The sequence below is a fragment of the Saccopteryx bilineata genome, chromosome 10 (assembly GCF_036850765.1).
Source record: "Saccopteryx bilineata isolate mSacBil1 chromosome 10, mSacBil1_pri_phased_curated, whole genome shotgun sequence".
Lineage (NCBI taxonomy): Eukaryota > Metazoa > Chordata > Mammalia > Chiroptera > Emballonuridae > Saccopteryx > Saccopteryx bilineata.
In genome coordinates this window covers 680,895-705,329 of record NC_089499.1, presented here as the reverse complement: position 1 = coordinate 705,329, position 24,435 = coordinate 680,895, and the positions used below count along the sequence as shown (strand labels likewise).

The window sequence follows — 24,435 nt, the reverse complement described above, 5'->3', positions numbered from 1 at the left end:
TGCCCCTCCTCAATGAAAGCGCTCTCTTCCTTCCCACGAGTCAGTATGTTGTAGAATGATAGAAAAGCAAGGCGCCCTCAGACCCCGCCCTGCACACACTGGGACGTGTTGCCCTGCCGTGGACGAGGGCAGGGGCTGCCGCTGGAGCCCCCCACAGGCGTCACTTGCATGCCAGTTGTCTTGGCGCCTTGCAGAATACACCAGTCCTGCCCAATAAAACATTCTGTCACACTCTGGGGGGCTGGCAACCCGCTCCCAGATTGCAAGCAAAGGAAGATTATTTACAGTAACCAATAACAAGGGAAACAACCGTAAACAACCCTCCCATGCCTGCTGCCTGTTCTGGTTCTTCTTTGGCTAAGTAGAGAGAGACCTTAAGGAGCCCAAAATTTACAGCAATTTAATTCTGATGGGAGAAAGCACATTATTTTTATTTATAGTAGTGAGCTCTATCTATCCTTGTCTCCCCAGCTTTAAAACCTAAATCACCCAGCTTCTTTTTAATTTTTTTTTAAAGCAGCTCTTCTTCTTACAAGGAGGAAGTTTCCTGAGAAAGTGAGAGAAGAGGCTAACGTGGGTGCCATGGCACGGGGTCCCCCAGTGTACCCCAGGACCCTGCCACCTGCTCTCAGGACAGAGCTCAGTGCTGCCCCCTGGTGCCCGGGCCTCTGCAGCAAGTCCTTCCTGCTGGGACTGGTCCCAGCATCCCTCTGACCCTGGGTGGGCCTCTCGTGTTTTAAACCCCCTGAGAGTTTTCCTGGAAACACCAGGTTCCTCTGGAGCAGCAGGGAATGACAATGGGAGCCCTTCCTTCTGGGACATGTGACCAGGACTGAGGAGGAGCCATCAAAGCCACCGCTGGCCTTGCCCACCCTCTGGTGTCTCCCGAGCCCAGGTGGCCGCCTTGCTGAGGACAGTGTCCTCTCTGCGGGAGGACTCAGGGGGAGCAGAGGACAAGGAGAGCTGGGAACTCCCCTTTACTCTCATTAAACAGACAGATATGCCTTTTGCAATCAACGTGGGACAGACACATTTTAATATGTTGAGCCTGAGACAGAATAGGCCCCTCTTGAACCTGGCTGGGCCACCCCTCAGCGAGGAGCTCCTGGAATCCTATTTCAACCCCTGGGCTGAGAGATGGTGCCACTGGAGCCCCGTGGACATCTCCTCATTGGCATCCCGACCAACCAATCAGAGCAGCAGCACAACGACCAATCAGAACTTGTGATCCCAAATCAGGATCCTGTTATTTGGACCACCCTATGCAAATCTGAATGGACCAATCAGGGACTGGGGGACCTGAGGTAAGATACCTCCTTTTTTGTCACCCAGACACTTTGTTTCTCAGCTTTGCCAACTCATCACCTGAGTAAAAGGCCTCCTGTTACCCTCCTAGATTGGGGACCTGTCTTCTCATTAGACTGGTGGGAGTCACCTTTTGTTGCCAAAAACAGCATCGAAGAATTAGAACGTTCAGCCCCCCTGTCCGTTTTAATCACCACTACTGTTAAGTGTCCGGCTACGTCCTTCTAGAAATGGTGAACACTTAAATGTGCATGCACACACTGTGATTTTCCTGAACCAACTTCCTTCTACCAAAGTCTCCTGAAGGTCATCTCGGCCCGTGTCAGTCCTGCCCTGGTCTGAGCCGCCTCCTAGTCCAGTGCGCGTCTCCAGGACTCTTTAACCACTCACTCCCTGAACGGCGCACAGGTAAGGTGTCCCCAACAGAGTTCCAGTTACCGCGGAAGCCCGTGCAAAGGTCCTTTTTGGACCTGCTGTTCAAAGCAGGTGTCGAGGCTTCCACACAGAGGCGGATTTAACGGCGCCCTGGGCCCCGATTTCTGAAGGGCCCCGCAAAACCCCAACTTTACAGTTTTTTTTTTTTTTCTAATGTAAGGGCCCAATATTTTCTTCTGCGCCCGGGGCCTCAGCCGACCTTAATCCGCCTCTGCTTCCACAGGCTTTCACGCAAGTCCAGGTCCTGCCACCAGCGACTGTCTGGAGGTGTTTAGGAAAAAAACAAAACGGTGAGAAGACTACCTACCTCACAGGGTCTTTGCAGGAAGAAGACAATTGTGATTAGTCTCAGGGCGGACTCCTGGAAGCCTGAGGCAGGTTGACTTCATCCTCACTAAGTCGGGGAACCTTCATAGACCCAGGTTCTCTCGGGGCAGAAACCAGGAGCTGACCCCCGCAGTCGCGCGGAGCACGACCTGGTGCAGAGCGCACCCCTCACACTTCCCTGCTTCTTTATTCTCGCTGCAATCCAGGAGCACGGCCGGGCGCAATGTCTACCTTGAACCCCGTGCTCCCTGGACAGCTGTGCGCGCACGAGGCCACCCCGCGGCCACGCGCTGCCCTCGCCCTCCGGCGCCCCCACTTCCGGCCCTGCAAGCGAGATGCACTTGGGCGCCAGAGTGAGGGCGACGCCTGCCTGGGGCGGGCGGTCTCGCGGGGCGTGAGAAAGGGGCGCGCGCGGAGTCTGGGCGCGCCGGCGGGGGGTCGCAGGGGTGGGTGCCCAGTGGGCGGGGCATGGACGCACGGGGCGTGCGGCGTGGGTTCCGGCGGGGCGTGGGCACGCGGGGCGTGGGGTTCGATGGGGGCGTGGACGCACGGGCTGCGTGGGTGCACGAGGGTCGTGGGTGCACGGGGGCGGGGCGCGGGGCCGGGTTGGCTGTTCCGGAGCCGCTCCGCGCGCCCGCGCCCCGCCCGTGGTCCCTCCCCCAGCCGCGCCGAGTGGCGGAGCGCCGGCAGCAGGACCGCGGCGGCCGCAGACGCGCAGCGCGGCGGGCCGGGTGGAGCTGCTGGGTGGGGGCGGCGCGCACCGGGAAGGGCGCACGGAGGCCTGGGGACCAGGTAGGTCGGGACGGCCCTCATCGCACGGCCGGGTGGGCTTGACGCGCCGGGTTCAAGGCCCTCGGGCTCCAAAGTTTGGGGAAAGGCGAGGCTTCTCTGGCCGCTGTGCTTTGGGGCGCTCGTGCTGCCGTCCTGGCCAGGGCTGTTTCGGCGATAAAGGACTGGCACCGCGGCTGCAGCGAGGGACATGCCCGGTCTGCTGGGTCCTTAGCGCGGCGGCTGACCAGTGAAAGTTGGAGAAGGAAAAAGTTGCGGACCTCTGGGGCGCAGAGGCAGAGTCTCCGGTCCCCGGTCAGGGCGGGGATGTGACAGCTGTGTGCCCGACAGACCCCCTTCGCGCCGGGCTCCGGGCGCCAGGGGCGGGGTGCCTCACCAGAGACCAAGTTTTCTGAGAGGCGACTCCGCTTCCAAAGCTGCAGCGGAGGACGGAACCCCTGCCGCGTTGATTTGCAGGTTTTCTCTGACGGGCTGTGAGTTCAGGTTTCCTCAGCTCGGACCCGGGTCTCTGTCCCTCCTCTGAGGAGCCCCGCAGAGCGCACCACGCGGGTCACCGAGTCCCAGCCGGTGGCGGCCGCGCGCGCCCGGTCCCAGCGCCGTGGGGACAGACAGCTCCTGGGCCCCGCTGTGCAAAGCGCCGCAGGGCCGCCAGTCCCGTGCCCTTCCCTGTGTGGTACTTGCTTATTGATTTGCAATCAAGAGATACGCCCACAGACCATGATTTAATTTTTTAAAAACGGTGCCGCTCCAGCCAGGAGAGCCAGTCCCCCTTCTGAGACCGGGGGAAGGGGCGGCCAGTCTGATCAAGACAAGGGAAACCGAGCAGGAGCAAGAAGAGGCAGGGGAGGTCTGAGGGGCTGGAGAGGTCAGAAACCCGGACTCCTCAGGATGGGGAGGTAAATCCAGGGGTCACTTAAAATGACTGAGCAAGAATGACTAAAAATACTAGGGAGACTGTGCTGGCGTTCCCGGCTGCCCCCGCAGAGATGCATATCACACTGTCTGAAAAGAATCCTGATCTGCAAATAGATTGAAAACAGGAATTAATCAGAACAATGAGTCAGAGCCCTTCAGAGATTGAAAGGAGCGATAATTGCCTTTGAAAGAGCTGTTAATGTCTTGATACCGAAGTCAAAAGGCTTTGCTTTTGCTTTGCCGGCTGGGTTTGGTAACAGAGCTGGGCTCTGGCTGCCATCAGCAGGGCGGGCGGTGTGTGAGTCCGTGGCTTTAACCCTTCCTGGCTCAGGGGACCAGGGAGGAAGTTGCAGGTGAAGGGTCTTAGCCACCTGAACAATATTTGCAAAACGCCTCATGGGGTTCCAGTGACCCACAACGGTGGGGACAGGTTGTCCGCCTTCGCAGAAGACAGTCTTGAGACGGGGTTCATTCAGCCTTGCTCACGGAAAGGTGTTTGTGTGCATATCCGAAAACTAGAGTGGCTTCCAGGAACGGCAGGTTGAAGGCTGGCTTGAAGTCAGCTGAGGTTCGACCGGGGGGGGGGGGGCTTGAGGACCCCCTGCGTGGGTCGGCTGTGCCCACCAGGGACGTAGTAGATGCCCCTGGCCCCGTAGTTCCTCGGTGAGTGGCCAGGTGGAATGCATCGGCGTGGGCTCCTGTCTAAAGATGGAACCACTGAGACAACCGAGTGGCTAATTGATTTGCTGGCGGAGAGACTCGGGCAGCTGCTGCCTCAGACAATGACATGCAGCCTCAGGTCCCCCCGGCTGTCTGGGTGTCCTTCCTGTCAGCCTGCACGCATGGAGGCTGTACAGTTAGTTAGTTCATTTCTCCCGGAGAAGCCTAACTTCTCAATACCCTTTGTGACCTCGCCGCAGAGCCCGGGTGGTGCTCCTTAAGATGGCCACGCCACCCTTCACGGGACCAAAGTGTTGGGCAGCGTCCGCGGGAGCCGAGAAGGAGCTGTGGGTAGCCTTTCCGTGGCTGACGGATGCTCGATTTTATCAGTGTCACACTCCACAGATACGTAGTTATTACAGACTAATAGCCTCTTCACTCTGCCGATAAGTTCCCAACTCCTCCTCCCGCATGTGGGACCCATTTCCTCCAGCTTGGTGTTTTCTGCGTCATTTTCAGTGTCCAACTCGGGTCCGAGTTTTCATGGACTCTCAATACCGTTTTGCTCTGAAGTACAATAGTATGGGGATATAAATCTCGTCGTCTTAAACTGCTCGATCTGCGCATCCCCGCGTTAGGGCTAAGCCGCCAGGCGGAGAAGGGTTCCTCTGTTTTCCTGTCGCCATGTAGCAAGTGATTTGCGGCAAAAGAAAGTTGATCTTAGGCACCGGGAGATCATCAGAGGGCAGGGGAACTTAGGATGCTCGTGTGTATGCCTGCCCCCTCCGAGTCTTGGAATCTGGGCTCGTTAACTTGGTTTCTTTGGAGGTGAGCATTCTGAGGCCGGCCCCCCAGGTCGAATACACAGTTATTAGTCGCTCGGTGCTGGTGGATGTCAGTTGCCTTAAATAGCATCTTTACTGCAAAAATGTTTGGGAATGATGGGCATGTTGGGCCACAGACTCATTTTAAGATACAGGTTTCTTTGAAGTGGTGGGGTCACAGGCCTCCAGTCTCAGATCCCATGTGAGTCAAAACCTCAGAGGTGTTCAAGTGTACGCCCAAAGGGTCTGTGGTTTGCAGTCCCCGGCCCCACCACGCCCCCTCTCCCCCCCCCCCGCACCCTCCACCCTACCTGCAGTGGCACATTTCTTCTGAAAATTGGCTGCAGGAGACGTGCACCCCCCCTCCGCTGACTCTGCGTGCCCCCCCTGGGGGCCTCATCCACTGTGCTTGGCACTCCCACCCCCCTTTTATGTGCACGTGAGAAACAAGAAGGGAGAGCTGTGTAGGGGGGGCTGGCAGGACGTGGTGGCATCTCGGACAGGACGTGGTGGCATCTCGGACAGGACGTGGTGGCATCTCGGACAGGACGTGGTGGCATCTCAGACAGCGCTGCTCCTTGGAGGGTGAGCGTCTGCAGACTCTTGACTGTGTGAGAAGCGGCCTTGTAAAAAGTGAGGGGAGAAGAACGGGGGCTGTTTTATTACGTAGCGTGAGAGAACCGTGATGTCACGCCTGTTCCTGGAGGCGGACGGGGGCGTCCTGAGAAACCGATGGGAAGTGTTCTGGCCGATCCCGCGGCGCTCTCTCCGCTGCCTTTGTGGCTCCGAGGGTCCATTTTCTGTGTGCCGACACGGGAGAACACGGGTGCCCCGTGTGTGTGTGTGTGTGTGTGTGTGTGTGTGGCTTTTTTCTATCTGTTTGCCTTTCCAACGAGGAGAGATGACATCTGCGATTCGGGGACGACGCTGATCACGGCGCTGACCAACGAGCTGGTCACTCTGCTGCTTTCACGGGGATCCAGGATTCCTGGGCTCCTCCCGGGTGTGGGCTGCTCCAGGGGCTCCTGTGTTGGGAGTGAGCCCAGCCCAGTGCTCCTGTGTCCTTTTGGCTCCGGAGCTGAACTGTCCCCAAGTTGCCCACGCCCCTCCTCCCCCACGTCCCCCACGCCCCCTCCCCCACCCCCCTCCTCCCCCACGTCCCCCCTCCCCCATGCCCCTCCCCCACGCCCCCTCCTCCACCCCCTCCTCCCCCACATCCTCCCTCCCCCACGTCCCCCTCCCCCGCCCCCCTCCCCCCCTCTCCTCCACCCCCCTCCCCCACCCCCTCCTCCACCCCCTCCCCCACACCCCTCCCCCTCCCCTCCCCCACACCCCTCCCCCACGTCCCCCCTCCCCCACATCCCCCATCCCGAGCAGACTCCCTGTCCCCTCTCCCGGCCCCCAGGCCTGGCTTCCCTGCCTTTCTTGTCCAGCTTCTTTTCCAAATCATTCTCTGGACAGCAGTCAGGGCAGAATTTTTTTTAAATGTAGGTTAACGTTGCTTCTCTCCAGCAAAGCTCTTCAAGGGCTTTCTGTTGCATTCAGAGCTGTTCTGCGTGACCTGCAGGGCCGTGCAGGATTTAAGCACCTGCCCCCTCCGTCCTCCTCAGACACATGGACACGGGCACACACGCCTGCACACACAGGGATTTCTGCTGCTGCTGGTTGTCATTTAAATATCGTGTGACCAGACGGGCCCTGGTCGCTCCCTCCTCTGACTTGGCTCTCCCGGTCTGTCCCCTCAGCGTGGGCCCTGACGTGTGCCTGCGCCCTTGCTGATCCCACGAGTGCTGGCTCTCCCATCCCGTAAGCCCCCAGCCAGCGGGACGGCTGCACAGCCGCACTGGTCATGGCTCCTGGGCCGGGAGGGCTCGCCCCCCGAGCACTCTGCTCCCCGACCTGCTGACTGGGCACCTTGGGGCCGATGATGAAAGACGTGGCCCAGACTGTCCCTGCTGGTCAGCGTCTGCAGCCAGGTTCACAGACGTTCCTCCTGGCGCCTTGGCCAGGAGCCCCTGGGGCTTGGAGTGTCTGCTCCTTCACCCCCCACCCCACCCACCCCGCGTGGGAATGGAACTCGGCGTTTCTCCTCCAAAGCACGCCCACCCCAGGGGACCCTTCTCTCTCTGACCCCCGCTGGGGCCCCCCCGGGCGTGTGGCACCACCTCTCCCTTTGTCCCTGGGGCCGGTCAGCTGATGAAACACACAAGGACGTCCATTGGGGTTTTAGCGCCCCCAGCCTGAGTCTCAGCGCTGAATCCTCATTTCTCACCTCCCCGCCTGCGTTGGAGGCCTCTCCGACTCGGGGTGCTGCATCAAGCCGAGAGCCCCACGCCCGGTCTGCTGGTCCCCCACTGCCTGCAGGGAGGTGCCACAGCGCAGCTGGTCTGCGGAGACTTCTCCCTGCTGGTCCCCCGTGCCGGCCTCCAGCCTCGGGGGGGCTCCTCAGCTTCCTGGGAAACTCAGCAGGGCACTCCTGGCTTCCACCCTGCACACCCCCATCCCATCTCAGCGCCCCCCCACCCCCCCAGCGCACAGTTATTTCTGCCAGGAGAGCTTTGTGCTTCCCCTGCTGCCATTTGACCGGTGACGCTGCCTGCAGGTTCCCTCCAGGACAAGGTGAGAGCAGGTGTCACGCCATCTGCTCTCAGCTGTCTGGCCCCTCCCTCCTCGGGGGGAGCGTGGGTTCGAATCCAGCTCACGTGGACACTGGTTCCACCTCAGCCTTTCCTGACAGCCTGGGGGGGGGGAACCAGTGTGGTTCAGTTGAAAACAGACAAACATCTAAATATTGCCGGGATTTAGAGAATCCTGTGACGCCCATCTGTTCCCTCAAGGGGGGGGGGTCTAAGGTACGGGTGTCGGCACGTGGGGGCTGGTCCTTGATGTAACTGGCTTGTTTTTAGAGCAAGAGGTGGGAGGATGCTCATTTGGAATTCTCAAAATTCATTATTTTGTTAAAGGAAGACAGTTGCATGTAAAAAATGGAATGAAACAGCTGAAACATAAGGCACATCTTCCTAAACTATAAATAATTGCCTGTAAATGGGGCATCTTGTGGGCATCAGACAGTCTCATGTCACCCCAAAAACAGGGAGCCCCTGTGATGGCACCAAAACTACTCGTTCCCCTCCCACGACACCCCAATATATGGCCTTTCTGGGAATGTGGGCTGACCTGTAGAGGTGGTAGGACCTTCCTGGGCCCTAACAGGACTTGCCAAGTTATCTCAGGGGTCAGACTGGGCAACTTACATTTTTAAATGTTCTAGTTTAAAATGGTAACACGGGCGGTCACAAAAATAGCACAGAGAGTTCTGTGTACCTGTCACCCGGCTGTCCCCCTGCAGTGACTCTGCCTGTGGCCACAGGATCGTATCTGAACCGGGAGCCGACCTGGGCGTGCTGCTGTCCCCACGTGACAGACCTCGCCCTGTGTCACGGGCTGGTCTGGATCCACGTATCCAGGCGTCTTTGATTTAAAGAGCAAATATTCTGAGAGCCGGGGCTCCGTGCCGGTATTCTCTGGTGTCATTTCTATCTGAGCCTCTTCCAGGATTCAGAATTCCACTTGCATAGACTTTCTTTCCATGCAAATATTTGTTCGGTTGTTCTTAAATAGCATGATCCGCTTCTCCTCGGAGATGCCTGCCAGTGAGAGTTGCTATGGAAATGGGACTGTTGGCATTTTCTAAACCGGGGTGTGACATTTGGGGTGGCTCTCGGCGGCCATCGATCGGAGAGCTTCGTGTTGACTTTCCGAACGACCTCTGAACCTTTGAAAGGGTTTCTGCAGCGAAGCGAGTTTATCTTCTACTCAGACCTGGCCGGGGTCTTTGTGACGCGCACGGGCGAAGGCTCAACCGTGTGCTTCCCTCGACCGCCCGCCCCCTTTAGGATAACTTCACACATGGCAGGAGACGGGGACAACCGCGTCCGGGCAATTCGAGTCACCGGAGCAAGGCGGTTGCGACCCAGGCTGGGGTTCCTCGCCGGGCTGCGGCCTCTGTGCTCAGGAAGCCGCCAGCCGAGGATCGCCGGTCCCCGTGAAGGGTCCGCACGCGCTCCGGAGGCGCTGGGGTGCAGGTGGGCGCCTCGTTGCCACGTCGGGCACGGGCCGCAGAAGACAGACAGCGCTGTGCCCTCGGAGGCACTCACAGTCATGTACGTGAGACAGCGTGTCTATTTCTCGGTTATTCCTGGCGAAGCTTTGCCGGAACTTCCTATTTTGCCCGGTGAAGCCAGCCAGGACCCGTGCACGTGGGCCGTGCGGTTTCGAAACGGGAGCCTCGCAGGTCGAAGGTTTATCCTTCCTCACTTCTTCATGCTGTTGAGTAACTTTCTCATACACAACAGAAAACGTACGTTTACAGGGACCTGCTTTGTTGGACTCTCTCCTGAGTGTTACAGGGTCAGCTCTCTACGCAGCTGGTTCTCTGGTTCCGAGGGGTCTGTCCGCTTCCAAAGAGAGCAGAGCATCTCGGGAGGTGGTTTCGTGATGTTGCGAAGCCCGCGGTGTGGCAGGGAGGACGCTGGTCCGTGGACAGCACGGTCCCAGGGGACGGGCGAGCCGGACCCCCGTGGACGATGCCTCTTCTCCGTCTGGTGTCGCTGTCACCGTCGCGCTCAATGCTCCTGTGTCACGACTTGCTTTGCAATATCCTTTGGCGTTCTTCCAAAAAAAATTACTTCTGGGGTTTTCATCCTGCATCTTAATTTATTTTTAAAAATTCTTCTGTCTGATTGTTGTCAGTACTCCAGTTCTTTGTCCTCTCACTCGTCCTCCCCATACAATGTCCCAGAGACGTAGGGAGCGGTGGGGACAGACACCAGATCGCAGTGTCCGCAGGGGAGGCGTGCAGATGTTGTCAGCGCAGGAGCAGACTAGCAGCAAAGGCTGGGGGGGCGGGGGGACAGGGGGACGGAGATTCGGGCTGTCCGGAGGGTCAGGGTGTCCCTCCTCTTCCTCTTTCACCACCTCACTCCAGTTTGCTTTCCGGCTCCAGGGTCCTGCTTTGAATGGACTCTTCTGCACTGACCCCTAGTGGGTGAATGTTTTCAGTTGTCTAACTGCAAGATTGATACGTCTCTGTGTACAGGATAATTTGGGGGAAGGAGACTAGAGCCTTGTGCAAGTTTGACTTTCGGAGAGTAACTCGAGTGGGGGGAGCAGCGTGGGTCAGCCCCGGGGGGTTAGCCCCCCGGGAGAGAGGGGCTGCGGCCGTGTCCTGCTCGGCTCCGAGCCTGCTGACTGGCTCCTCCCTGTGCGCAGTGACTCCGCCTCACTCACCAGGAGCCCGGGCTGCCCGCGGGGAGTCGAGCGGCACCGTGGGGCCCAGGGGTGGGGTGGTGAGTGCGGAGACGCGGCCCCAGACTGCGCGCTTGTGTCCTGCTCTCTCCCCGTTCCCAGGGGGCGGCGAGGAAGCCCGCGGACAGCCCGTCCCCGTGAGACCGTCCGAGGGCGGACAACACGGGGGTGACCCTGGGCAGAAGCAGCCAACACACTGCCCCACGGGGCTCAGTTCAGCTCCAGGAAACCAGCAGACACACTGTGTGCGTTCTGAGCTTGGGGGCAGGTTCTGCAGCAGTAACACACATAGACACATACAGTTTCTGAAAACATTCACAACTGTCAGTAAGTACTTTAAAATGACGAGGACTTCTCTCTTCTTGGTGTGGACACTTGGCAGCCTTCCTCTGGTGACGACAGTCTGGGGATCTCGGTGTTTTCTAAGGGCCCACAGGACCCACCGCATCCTGGGAGCCGAGGGCGGGCAGAGTCCGCCGGGCGTCCTCCGCGCTGTGGGGGGGACGGGGCGCCCTCTCCTGGGGCTTTTCATCCTGGTCCCGGGCGGGGGCACAGCTCCGGGGTGACACTGGGGACCCGTCCACATGCCCACGTCTGCTTGGAACGGCGGCTGCTGCGGGCACACAGGCGCCTCCTCGCTGGCACATCCCCTCTGGTGGGGGTGTCTCAGCTGAGGCTGTACCGCTCTTGGGAGGTGGCCCCGGCCCGTGACTGGCAGACGCCTGGGCACAAAGCCCTTGCTTTGACTCAGGACAGCTCGGGAGGGCCATCCCAGCCCCAGAAAGCCCCTGGGGACCTGCCGAGTCTCGGGGGGCAGCTCCTGGGCGTGTGAGGGCCCCTCTGCCGGCCACGTCCCTGCAAGCCCCTTCCAGCTGTTCCTGCAGAACCTTCCTCACCTGACCGGCCACCCGGCTCCTGCTTCTGGGGGACCCACGTTGGAGGCCCCGACCTGGGGCCTGTCATGGGGCAGGTCTCCTGTGTGTCACCGGCCGGCAGTCACGGTTGGGCCGCGGAAGGAGGGGTAAGAGCAGGGAGTGTTGAGGGGAGCCAGTGCAGACCACCAGGGTCCACCGCTCTGAGTCTGAAACACCTCTGCCCCATGCAGACGAGGTGATGCTCACCTCTCCCCGGAAACTCCGCCCCTCCCCCAGCCCCGTCTCCTCCGGTCCTCAGGCGGAGCGCCCTGATTTTATTACACGCTGAGCGTGTGGCAGAAGTGCCAGGCAGACCAGAGTGTGGCCCGTCGTCCTGGCTTCTGCCCGGCCCGGTCTGAGTCTCCCTGTGCCCAGGTGACGTCCCTGCACAGTGGAGACCTGTGCTCCACAGGAAGGTGTGGGTGGGCAGTACTTACTCCCATGGTGATTCTACTTAGCAAGGAAGCCTCCAGAAGTTTCCGTCGCCCAGAAGGAGCCTTTGTGTCTCTTTACGGGGCGGTGGGGAGCTGTGCTGGCCTCGCTCACGCGGTCACGGGTCATCTGGGCAGGGGGCTGCGGCTGCAGGTCTGGCTGGTCAGGTAGCCACGTCCTCTGGGGTGCGGGCTCTGGGGGAGCTCCTGCTAGAAACTGCTCTCATGCATGTCACCGGGTGCGAAACGGGTGGAAAGTATTTTGGCTTCGAGCTGGAATATTAACGGCTTCTGCTGCAGTCCACTGGCCATAATGAGACACGGCCGAGCTCAAAGTGACAGGCGGGGAACCAGCCGCTGCCCTCTGATGGGAGGACCGTGAAGTCACGTGGCTGAGGCCACCACGGCTGCAGGGGTGACCAGTTCGGTCTAGAGATGCAGTCTGCCCACCACGAAACCTCAGGTCCAGTAAGCATCGTAAATGCCTTGTAGGTTTCAGCTGCCTTTCAGATCAGGAACAGAAAATGTAGAATGTCACTTCGCTGCCCACGAATGAATGATGACTCCCACTGCTGCCCCGGGGAAGGGGTCCGGTGTCAGGCGGGCCCACGGGCTCATGGGCGCAGAATGTCACGGCTCCCGGAGCGGCCAGGTCAGCTGCGGGGACCGACGAGTGTTCGGAACCCGGTGAGCAGTGCCCGGAGGCTGTGGTGAGGGTGGTGCTTACTGCAGGTGGGCTCTGCGCTGCGTGACGGGCAGAACTGGGCTCCTTCTGTGGTTCTCCCGAGACCCGGCGGCCTCGTCTGTGAACTTGGACTGTGGGTTCCGACTGTAGAGACTTGTGATAAAAGCGTGGGGGGAGGCCAGGCCATTGGGAAAAGTCACAGAAAAGTCACACTGTTGCTACGTGTTGATGTTTGTGCCTCAGTCCTCACGGGTGATGTAATACATAATATAATGTAACATAATGTAATGGAACGTAACATGTAATACAATGTAACAATATAACATAACAGTATAACATAGTATAACATAATATAATGTAACAATGTAACATAATCTGTATAATATATAATACAATGTAATAACTAACATAATGTAACATACCATACACACACATAATAGCAGGTGGGGTGTGCTAACTGACAGCACTGGAAGGGTTAAATGAGCAGAGGTGACTGCCAAGTAAAATGGTCAGAAAAGCTCCGTGTGGACCTCAGGTGGAGATGGACCCTCCAGGTCCTGGGCTGGACCTCAGGTGGAGATGAACCCTGCAGGTACCGGGCTGGACCTCAGGTGGAGATGAACCCTGCAGGACCCCGGCTGGACCTCAGGTGGAGATGAACCCTCCAGGTCCCGGGCTGGACCTCAGGTGGAGATGAACCCTGCAGGTACCGGGCTGGACCTCAGGTGGAGATGAACCCTGCAGGACCCCGGCTGGACCTCAGGTGGAGATGAACCCTCCAGGTCCCGGGCTGGACCTCAGGTGGAGATGACCCCTCCAGGTCCCCGGCTGGACCTCAGGTGGAGATGGACCCTCCAGGTCCCCGGCTGGACCTCAGGTGGAGATGAACCCTCCAGGACCCCGGCTGGACCTCAGGTGGAGCGGAACCCTGCAGGTCCCGGGCTGGACCTCAGGTGGAGCTGACCCCTCCAGGTCCCCGGCTGGACCTCAGGTGGAGCTGAACCCTGCAGGTCCCGGGCTGGACCTCAGGTGGAGATGGACCCTCCAGGACCCCGGCTGGACCTCAGGTGGAGATGACCCCTCCAGGACCCCGGCTGGACCTCAGGTGGAGATGACCCCTCCAGGACCCCGGCTGGACCTCAGGTGGAGATGACCCCTCCAGGACCCCGGCTGGACCTCAGGTGGAGATGACCCCTCCAGGTCCCCAGCTGGACCTCAGGTGGAGATGACCCCTCCAGGACCCCGGCTGGACCTCAGGTGGAGATGAACCCTCCAGGTCCCCGGCTGGACCTCAGGTGGAGATGACCCCTCCAGGTCCCCGGCTGGACCTCAGGTGGAGATGACCCCTCCAGGTCCCCGGGCTGGACCTCAGGTGGAGATGAACCCTGCAGGTCCCGGGCTGGACCTCAGGTGGAGATGACCCCTCCAGGTCCCCGGCTGGACCTCAGGTGGAGCTGAACCCTGCAGGTCCCGGGCTGGACCTCAGGTGGAGATGACCCCTCCAGGTCCCCGGCTGGACCTCAGGTGGAGATGACCCCTCCAGGTCCCGGGCTGGACCTCAGGTGGAGATGACCCCTCCAGGACCCCAGCTGGACCTCAGGTGGAGATGACCCCTTCAGGTCCCGGGCTGGACCTCAGGTGGAGATGACCCCTCCAGGTCCCGGGCTGGACCTCAGGTGGAGATGACCCCTCCAGGACCCCAGCTGGATCTCAGGTGGAGATGGACCCTCCAGGTCCCCGGCTGGACCTCAGGTGGAGATGACCCCTCCAGGTCCCTGGGCTGGACCTCAGGTGATGAACCCTGCAGGTCCCGGGCTGGACCTCAGGTGGAGATGACCCCTCCAAGACCCCGGCTGGACCTCAGGTGGAGATGACCCCTCCAGGTCCCCGGCTGGACCTCAGGTGGAGATCACCCCTCCAGGTCCCAGGCTGGACCTCAGGTGGAGATGACCCCTCCAGGTCCCCGGCTGGACCTCAGGTGGAGATGACCCCTCCAGGACCCCGGCTGGACCTCAGGTGGAGATGAACCCTCCAGGTCCCGGGCTGGACCTCAGGTGGAGATGACCCCTCCAGGACCCCGGCTGGACCTCAGGTGGAGATGACCCCTGCAGGACCCCGGCTGGACCTCAGGTGGAGATGACCCCTCCAGGTCCCGGGCTGGACCTCAGGTGGAGATGACCCCTCCAGGTCCCGGGCTGGACCTCAGGTGGAGATGACCCCTCCAGGTCCCGGGCTGGACCTCAGGTGGAGATGACCCCTCCAGGTCCCCAGGCTGGACCTCAGATGGAGATGAACCCTCCATGTCCCGGGCTGGACCTCAGGTGGAGATGACCCCTCCAGGTCCCCGGCTGGACCTCAGGTGGAGATGACCCCTCCAGGTCCCCGGCTGGACCTCAGGTGGAGATGACCCCTCCAGGTCCCTGGCTGGAAGTGGGAGCTCAGGACGACTGATGGGCAGGAGCTCTCCTGGACCGACCTGGGACCAGGGAGTCCCGTTCCTACTGGTCGTCGTGAAGTCTGCGTAACGGGCTCTGTGGGGTTGTAAGTTGCGGTCACGGAGCACCTTGTCTTGGGCCAGGTTTGGCCCCTGCGATGCTCTCAGAGCCTGGACATCACTGAACCGTACCCAGTGCTTCTCACCGCCGTCGATCCCACCGGCACCTGAATCACCGTCGCCGTTCCTGCCCCTGTCACAGGAGCGTCCAGTCTGGGTTCTCCTGCCTCCGACCTCCGTTCTGGATGATCTTCATTCCACTTCTGGACGACAGCCTGGTCGTTTCATACGAAACCCTGTTTGAAACCCGACCAAACACGAGTGATTTCCCTTGATCTCAGGGTACGTCCAGCTCACCTGAGGCGGCCTCAGGCCCCTGTGGTCTGTCCCCCCCCCCCGTCCTCCCATCTCGGGGGCATGGGGACTCCTCCCGTGTCAGAGTGGGGCCATGCTGAACGTCTCCCTCTCTGGAGCAGGGCAGGGGTGTGGAAGGGCCGTGTCCTCTGAGGAGGGGCGTGGAAGGGCGTGTCCTCTGAGGAGGGGCGTGGAAGGGCCGTGTCCTCTGAGGAGGGGCGTGGAAGGGCCGTGTCCTCTGAGGAGGGGCGTGGAAGGGCGTGTCCTCTGAGGAGGGGCATGGAAGGGCGTGTCCTCTGAGGAAGGGCGTGTCCTCTGAGGAGGGGCGTGGAAGGGCGTGTCCTCTGAGGAGGGGCGTGGAAGGGCGTGTCCTCTGAGGAGGGGCGTGGAAGGGCCGTGTCCTCTGAGGATGGGTGGGGAAGGGCGTGTCCGTTTGCTCCTTCCTGACGTATCGGCCACGTGTATTTCAGGGCTGTCTTTGTGCCTGGACTGTCCCAGCCACTCGCAGCTGCTGGTGCCACGAAGTGAAGAAAGAACAATTGCTGACTCGGGAAACCGCTCATTTTTATTCTGTCATGTTGCCAAAAAGGAGATTTCCTAGAGAAAATTTATGATTAGCGAGACGTGTAAACCCAGAGCTTTTCCTAAGCTCTTTAGAAAAATAAGTTTATTAAGAACTCTTAGAGGTGATGTAGTCGGACGTGACCCACAGTCGTTTGCTGGGGAGGAAATTTTTGTGAAGAATTAGCTGGAACCTCATTTTCCTTTGGGACACGTGACCCAGAACGTCAGGCACATGGCCAGGCCCGGGGGGGTGGGGAGGGACAGACACATCCTGGGGGCTCAGAGCGCGGACAGTGGTGGCATCACCTTCCTTAATTCCTTACAGGAAGACTCACTGGATACAGCTTATCTATATAGAATTTGTTACTTTTTCATTTTCACCAAGTGATGTTTTGAGGTGAATGCATTTCCCCACAGTGACTATCTGTGCTCATCCCCATCCTGTCCTGTCGGCATGGAAACAGGGACCATGACCTGGGATTTCTCTGTTCCCCTCACCCCGACAGCTTCTAAAGGTCACCATACTCCCCCCCCCCAATTTATTGTCCTCTCTTCGGTTAGAGCAGGGGTCCCCAAACTATTGTCCCCAAACTTCGGTTAGAGCATGCGGCCCCCTGAGGCCATTTATCTGGCCCCCGCCGCACTTCTGGAAGGGGCACCTCTTTCATTGGTGGTCAGTGAGAGGAGCATAGTTCCCATTGAAATACTGGTCAGTTTGTTGATTTAAATTTACTTGTTTTTTATTTTAAATATTGTATTTGCTCCCGTTTTGTTTTTTTACTTTAAAATAAGGTATGTGCAGTGTGCATAGGGATTTGTTCCTAGTGTTTTTTATAGTCCGGCCCTCCAACGGTCTGAGGGACAGTGAACTGGCCCCCTGTGTAAAAAGTTTGGGGGCCCCTGGTTTAGCGGGTCTTCCGTCCACGTTCTGATCCCCGTCAGAGACGTGGCCTCCCTGAGGTCACCAGCAGCTGGTCGCTGTCCAGTTCAGGGCCTGTGTCCCGGTCAGTCCTCTTTTCCCTGGCACGGTGGCTCAGACCAGTAAGCCAGCAGGTTCCTCTTCATTGGATCCCCATGGGGGAGGGGGGACACTGATGAGATGTTCGGCTGTTTGGACACATGGCCATCTCAGCTCACAAAGGAAGTCTGTCTTTGAGTTACATCCTTATGCGTTCATACCCTGCGGGCAATTCTTCGCAGCTCAGCTGATGACAAGTAGGTTTTTCTCTCACGGACCTTCCCGTTGGAAACCCACGTGGCATTTGCTTTGTGGAGCATGCACCCTGCCTGCATGGCCTCTGTCCTCTGAAGACCCTGGGGCTCCCCAGGTGTTCCCCCCGTATTCCCCAGGTCTCCACATAGGAGGGTGGGGCAGCCCCTGAGCCAGTGCTCTGAGCACCTGCTGTGCTCACCTCCACCTGTCTGCGTCCTCACCTGTCTGCCTCTCAGAGTCAGGTCTGAGCCGGAAACCCACCCTCTGAACCCTCAGGTGCTTTCAAGCACCTGTGGCCGTTTGACGTCTGAACTCGAGCTGCGTGTGTGCAGATATCTAATGTTTGCATGTCCGTGTTACCCCTCCCAGTGTGAGCAGGCCGAGTTTGGTTGCATCTGTCAGGTACCTGACTCACGTTGGCTCCAGCTTCTACCTCAGTCCCTGAAAAGCCTGACAGAGGTCAGTGGTCAGAAGGAGACCGGGTGTCTGACCACGGCCGTCGGCGGGCTGTACCCTCACAGACTCTGGGGCCTCAGACGGTCACCGCTGACATCTCCGGCCGTGTAGCCCGCCCGGTGGCAGGGCAGCGTGCCCCTCGAGGTCAGGGCTCGGGGACCCGGGTGGACAGAAGCCGCTGTGACGTGGCCTTGGTGTCCATAGCGATGCAGAGGAGGGAACAGGGCCCAGAGAGACGGGTCATTTATTCACTCATTGAGACCAAGCTCAGAAATGGGCTCCATTTGACCAGGTCTGGGCTCATTGTCTGTCCTTGGGTCACTGAGAAACGGAACCAGAGCTGCCCCACCTGGGGGACGCGATGCGTGTACCCTGTCCCAGGGGGGGACGGGTCATCTGTGGATGGGGCGGGACAGAGGCCAGGCCACACCCACCACACGTGTGTCACTGCCCCTGGCTGGAGAGGAAGCCTGCTGTGGTTTTCTTTGTGGGGGATCAGTACGGGGAGGGGGCGACATGTCCTGGGTGAGCTGGTCCTGTCCTGATTGAGTTGTGTCTCATTCCTTCCCTCACCCCACAATCGCATTATATGTGGTCACTGTGTACAGTTTATATGTGGTCACTTTGTACGGTTTATATGTGGTCACTTTGTACAGTTTATATGTGATCACTTTGTCCAGATTATATGTGGTCACTTTGTACAGTTTATATGTGATCACATTGTACACATTGTAGAGTTTATATGTGATCACTTTGTACAGTTTATATGTGGTCACTTTGTCCAGTTTATATGTGGTCACATTGTACAGTTTATATGTGGTCACTTTGTACAGTTTATATGTGGTCACATTGTACAGTTTATATGTGGTCACTGTGTACAGTTTATATGTGGTCACATTGTACAGTTTATATGTGGTCACTGTGTACAGTTTATATGTGGTCACTTTGTACAGTTTATATGTGGTCACTTTGTCCAGTTGCGCCACTGTGAGCGTCCGTTAGTTTCTAAGTGCCCCGTGGGTGTGTGAACTCCTGGAACCCCTGGCCGCCCGCAAGGCAGGAACTAACAACCCGTGTGACCTGAGAGCCAGCTGCCTCTCTCCTCTTCTCTGAGCCACAGTGCAGGTCCCGGGATGTGACCCGCCGGGCCACTCTGTGCCGTCTCTGTGGTCACTGGTCAAGCAGACACTTGATGTAGTTTCAGAATACATTTGGCCTCACACCACACAGCGTGGCTGTCACCGTCACCGTCCATGCGGGTGGGGGACAGGGAGGGAGGGTGCTCACTGCCCCCGGCTCCCTCCAGGCGAGGAGGTTGTGGTGGGTAGACTTCTGTGTTCTCCCTCAGTCCCCGTTTTGTGAATGGCTTGCCTGTGTTTTCCTGATGACACGATTGGTTGGAAGCCGCCTCCGTCTCCGTGGGGGAGCTGGCACCTGCCCGGGGCTCCACGCCCCGCTGTTTCCTGCCCGTCCTGCGCCTGCCCCTCGAGATAAGGGTACGTTGCTTGTCCTTGTACCATAAAGACGTCTAGCAGCTTGTCACAACTTCAGAAATCCGTGAGGAAATGAAGTCCGCAGGCCGAGATGGTAATTTCACCATTATCCCAGCGGGTCTGTGTTCTGCTTGATAACGTTGTAATTTTAACAGGGAGGTCGGGAGGAAAAGAGTCTCCGACTGAGCCCCTGTGGAGAGGAGAGACGGAAGAGTCACCGTTCCCGTCTGACAGCTGAGGGAACCCCGGAGGGCTGTGCATGGATCCCATGGAATCTGCGTGTTTCCCACGTCGAGATTACATTTTCGTTCTGTTTATTTGGAGTGGTAACATTGTTAGATTTTAACACAACCATTTAGTATTTCAAGATGATAGAAGTAAAGGTGTTGTTTTTTTTTCTTTTCCCCAGAGTGGAGAGTTTTCATTGTATAATGTGCCTTGAAACTGTTTTATTTCTAGAATACTGAACATTCAGTGGTCAAGTCAGTGGGCATTGTCTCGGGTGTGTCCCACAGAAGGCCAGTGTTAGCTCCAGAGATTTGGGGCCATGTACAAATTTAGGTTGGTTTATTGCCATGAAGGGTGGCCAATGAGATGTCTTGTTTTATCTGTCTAAGACCTGATGTCCAAATAAGAAAGCTTATGCTTTCTAAGCCACGAATGTCAGTGAATGATGAATTCTGGAGGGTCCGAGGACTCGGTTCCCAGCTCTACTGAAAGCCCCATGGGGTGGGGACGTGATTTACGTTGAGAATGAGGTGAGTGAGATTCTCCGACCTCTGCTTCGCGCCCACTAAACCAAGGCGGGGTTCACACTCACTTCGACTGCCCCCCATTCCCCTGGCTTCCCCGTGACTTGCGGGTTCTGAGCGGTCAACGAGACTCCGTCCGTGTGGACACTCAGCTGCAGGATCTTATTAGAGCTGGATGTGCTACCGCGACCTTCTTCCCGTCAGAGGAGTGACAACGAGGAAAGCTCCTTGTGTGAGTTCCCCGGCAGCCTCGTTGAAAAGGGACGGGGAAGAAGCTGTCCGTGCACAGATGCGATGGCTGCTCCGGGGCGACCGTCTCCTGGTCACGAGGGGTCAGTCGGTCAGCTGGCTGGTGGGGCCCCGGGGTGAGGGGCGGGGAGGACAAGGCGGTGGATGCTGGGCCAGCTGGGGGCACGGTGTCTCTCTGAGGTTCCATGTCCTCACATGTCAGGTGCGTGGGAGGCAGGGACGCTGTGAGGGGCAGATGCGGGCGCACGGGAGCCCCGTGCCAGCCCCGCGCGCAGTTCCCACGATGTGAGAAACGGGGTGATCACGGGCAGGCCGTTTCCGGGGGACCGACTCATGTTGGTATCGAGAGCAGGGCACAGTGTCCCCCTCGACTGTAGAAGAACCTCGAAACCCGTCCTGCTGGACAGTGCAGTTGGTGAGAGTGCGTGTGGCCCGTCCCTGTCTGTCCGGGCGGGCGGTGGGTGTGGTGCAGGCGGACACGGCATCGCTCACTGTGCTTTGCAGGGATGAGCGTTACTGGGTACGACGTCACCTTACCGGAGCACTTACGTGGGTTCTGGTCCCTCCATGGTTTTGGGTGAGAGAGTCGAGGCTTAGGAAGGGTGAGCGCCTTGGGGAACAAGTCAGGCAGGAGGTGAGACAGGAGCGGGGACTGAAGCCGGGACCCTCGGCAAAGCCCGAGGTGGCAGACTGACAGTTCGTCTGGGCCTGGGGCGCTAAGGAAAATGCTAAGATGTGAAAGGAAGCAGGAAAAAAGGTAGCAGTTTGCTGCTTCCGGAGCACAACCTCCTCTCACAGTTTCTCTCTCCCATTTAAAGAGGTGGGAAGTCTGGTTAATACACAACGAGAGGCGTGGCTCTTTGGTGCCGAGTTCGATGCGTGTGGGCAGTTTGACAAGGACGCCGGGCGGCCCCAGACGGGCCACGCAAGACGTGGAAAGCTTCTGCCCAGACGTGCCTGTGGCCCGCTGCGGCCACCTCCACCCTGGTCCCCGGGACCGCCGCCTCTGAGTCCTGCACGGCACGCCTGCACAGCCGGGACCCCGAGAGTGTGTGTGTGCCGCGTGCCCGCTCTGCGTGGCACTGTGTGCGGACTCAGGTGCTGCCACAGGTCTGTAAGGCAGGGGTCCCCAAACTACGGCCGCATGCGGCCCCCTGAGGCCATTTATCCGGCCCCCGCCGCACTTCCGGAAGGGGCACCTGTTTCATTGGTGGTCAGTGAGAGGAGCACTGTATGTGGCGGCCCTGCAAAGCAGGGCATCGCTCACGTACAGTACTACTTCCGGTGACGCGGGACGCACGCGTCACGGCTCCGGAAGCACGTCATATCACTTGTTACGACGGCTAGCAGTGACAAGTATGGAACCGGACATGAACCATCTCATTAGCCAAAAGCAGGTTCATAGTTCCCATTGAAAGACTGGTCAGTTTGTTGATTTAAATTTATTTGTTCTTTATTTTAAATATTGTATTTGTTCGTTTTATTTTTTTTACTTTAAAATAAGATATGTGCAGTGTGCATAGGGATTTGTTCATAGTATTTTATAGTCCGGCCCTCCAACGGTCTGAGGGACAGTGAACTGGCCCCCTGTGTAAAAAGTTTGGGGACCCCTGCTGTATGTCTTTCCGGTTGTGGGCCGCTCTCTCTGTTGGGGGCCGCACCACACACACACTGCGTTTTCAGCGACGGACGCTGGTTCCTTTTCCACTCCTGGGCTCTGGCTGTTCTAAGTGTGACCTAAAACTCTGCGTTTGTCTGCCTGGCACCCGTCAGTGACAGGGCCAGACTGCTGGCCGCAGTTTTCCACGTCTCCCTGGGAGGGGACCCCAGGTTCTGACTTGAGTCCCAGACAGTGGGGCCCGGCACCTGGGCCTCACGACCCCGCCATCATTCCGACCAGCTCATCGGAGCCGCCGCCCGGCCCCGCGGTCCCCAGTGCAGTGACGTCTGTGCCCTGTGCCCTCAGCTTCCTTCCGTGGCCAGCGCCTTCCCCACGTGGTCCTGGCGCCCTGTGGGGCGTGGCCCCCTGGTCCTGGGGCATTAGCCTCTGTGTTGCTGCCCAGTCACCCCATCAGTTAAAACCCCACGGGTCGGAACGAGACCGTTGTAAATACAGATCACACAGCACGTGAGCACCGGTCACTCCGTGGACACGCGTTTGTCTCCAGGGTGAACAATGAACAACTACAGGGTCTCAATGCACAATGAAAAACTAATGATTGATGCTTCTCATCTCTCCATTCCTGTCTGTCTGTTCCTGTCTATCCCTCTCTTTGTCTCTCTGTATCTGTAAAATATATATATTGACACAGGAATGTATAATAATGAATTATGGTAAGTTATGTGAAGGATACTTTGTACCTGCGTGCATACCCCCACCAGCCCCGTGTGGGGCTCCCCTTTACCACCCTCCTGCCCAAGGCTTGTCAGTCTTCTCTTGTAGCCATTCCAGCCCTCCAGAAAGAGAACCCTGCCCGGGTTTAATCTGCATGACTAATGCACTCACGCGTCTTTCATATGCTAATGTATCATCTTTATGTCTTCTTCTGGGAAGTGTTTGTTCAAGTCTATTGCCCGTTTTTACAGGGCTCTTCATCTTTCCATCGTTTACTTGTGTATTCAGCCTACAAGTGCTCCGCTAATTTTGTCCCAGGGCTGTTAATTCATTTTCTTAGTCATTAATTTTCTTAACGACATTCATTTGGCTCGTGACACAATTTATGACGAGAAAGGTTCAGTTTCGAAGAAACCCGGTTTATTCTTTTCTGAAATGGAGGATGGTTTGTGTATCCTGGGAGCCTGGTCATCCAGCGTTCTTCCGGAAGGAAGCTTCCTGGTTAGCTGTCTCCACCGTGGGCCGCTGACCCATGTCGGGTACATGCGTGTGCGTGGAGGACGCAGGGATGGGGGTTTCCCCTGTTGCAGTAACACATTAAAGGTACCACCCCCCTAAACTGCCTCAGTAAACAACAACAACAACAAAAACAGAAAGTAACCTGATATTTGGGGTCTGTGGCTGAGCTCTGTTCCCTTCCCGGGACCTCCCGGCGCACGCAACACCAGCTTGTCCTAATTGGTCTGTGTTCCGTGTTTCAGATTTGTGCTCTAAAATTGGTTTGGTCTGCATTCCTAGACCCTGTGTGGCAGCTCCGCGTGAGTTCCAGAATCCTCTGTCTCTCCCAGAGAAGTCACACTGACACTCTAGGGTGCTTCAGAGAAGGACTTCCGCTTGAGCCCCTCGGTCAAGGTCAAGGAGTCCCACTTCTCTCTCTCCTTTGTGGGGGTCTCATCTCTGAGCCTCTCCACCGCCCTGTTTGCGGCTTCCGCGTAGAGCGTGGCACGCACTTGGGAGATTTCTTCTGGGGTCGTTGATGTTTTTCTGTGCCGTTGTAAGAATAACTTTCAAACTCACTTTCCAGTTTTTCATTGTTACATTTAGAAATACAGTTGCATTTAGTATACTAACCCTGTGTTCCGTAACAGGATACTTACTTACTCCAAGTGGGTTTTTTTCTTTCATAGATTTTTTTTTATAGGCTTTTTCTTAGACGCGGTCATATTTTTGTGAATAAGGAGCTTTGTATTTTTTTTTAATTGATTGATTGATTTTTAGAGACAGAGGAAGGGAGAGACAAAAACATCGATTTGTTATCTACTTCTTTATGCTTTTGTTGGTTGATTCTTGTTTGTGCCCTGACCGGGGATCAAACCCAGAACCTCGAGATAATGCTCTAACCAACCAAGCCACCCAGCCAGGGTACGAGCTGCAGGATTCTTCTCATCCGAATGCCTCTTCTTTGCTTCGCTGGCCGCCTCATTGGTCCATCCAAGGTCTCCAGTGCAGGGTGAGCGCCTGGAGAGGGGACCTCTCGTCTCCCTCCCCGTGGAGAGGGGCTTCATTTCACCCTAAACAGTGGCTGATGCCGGAAGCTTTCTGTCACACTCCCGATCGCGTGGAAGCTGTCCCTGTCCGTCCCCCCTTTGCTGAGAATGTCGCCATGAAGGTGGACAAACAGCTCCGCCTTGAAGTAGATTTTCTTCATCTACTGAGAATGACTGTGTGTCTTCTCTCTCATTGTGTGAATGTGGCCTGTGGCACTGATGGGCCTTTCATTTTGTTTTAGAAGTTTGTTTAGGAAAGTTACAGAGGTAGTGGAAGGGCCCTTGGAGCTCAGGAGAAAGAGTGAGAGAGAGAGGTGTGCCCATTGAGGAATAACGGAGGGCGTGGAGCCCTGGGCGCGCTCCCGGAAAGGGCGGGAGGGGCTCCC

General features: G+C 57.8%; 1 protein-coding gene across 2 annotated transcripts in view; it reads left to right on the top strand.

Annotated features, from left to right (window-relative positions):
* The first annotated feature begins 2,838 nt into the window (after positions 1–2,838).
* The window catches only part of CNTN3 (contactin 3), a 211,075-nt gene continuing 189,478 nt past the window's right edge, over positions 2,839–24,435 (top strand). For both annotated transcript variants that reach the window (XM_066244550.1, XM_066244549.1), the window contains exon 1: positions 2,839–2,859. The gene's annotated coding sequence lies outside the window, so the exon portion shown is untranslated. The remainder of the gene's footprint in view (positions 2,860–24,435) is intronic.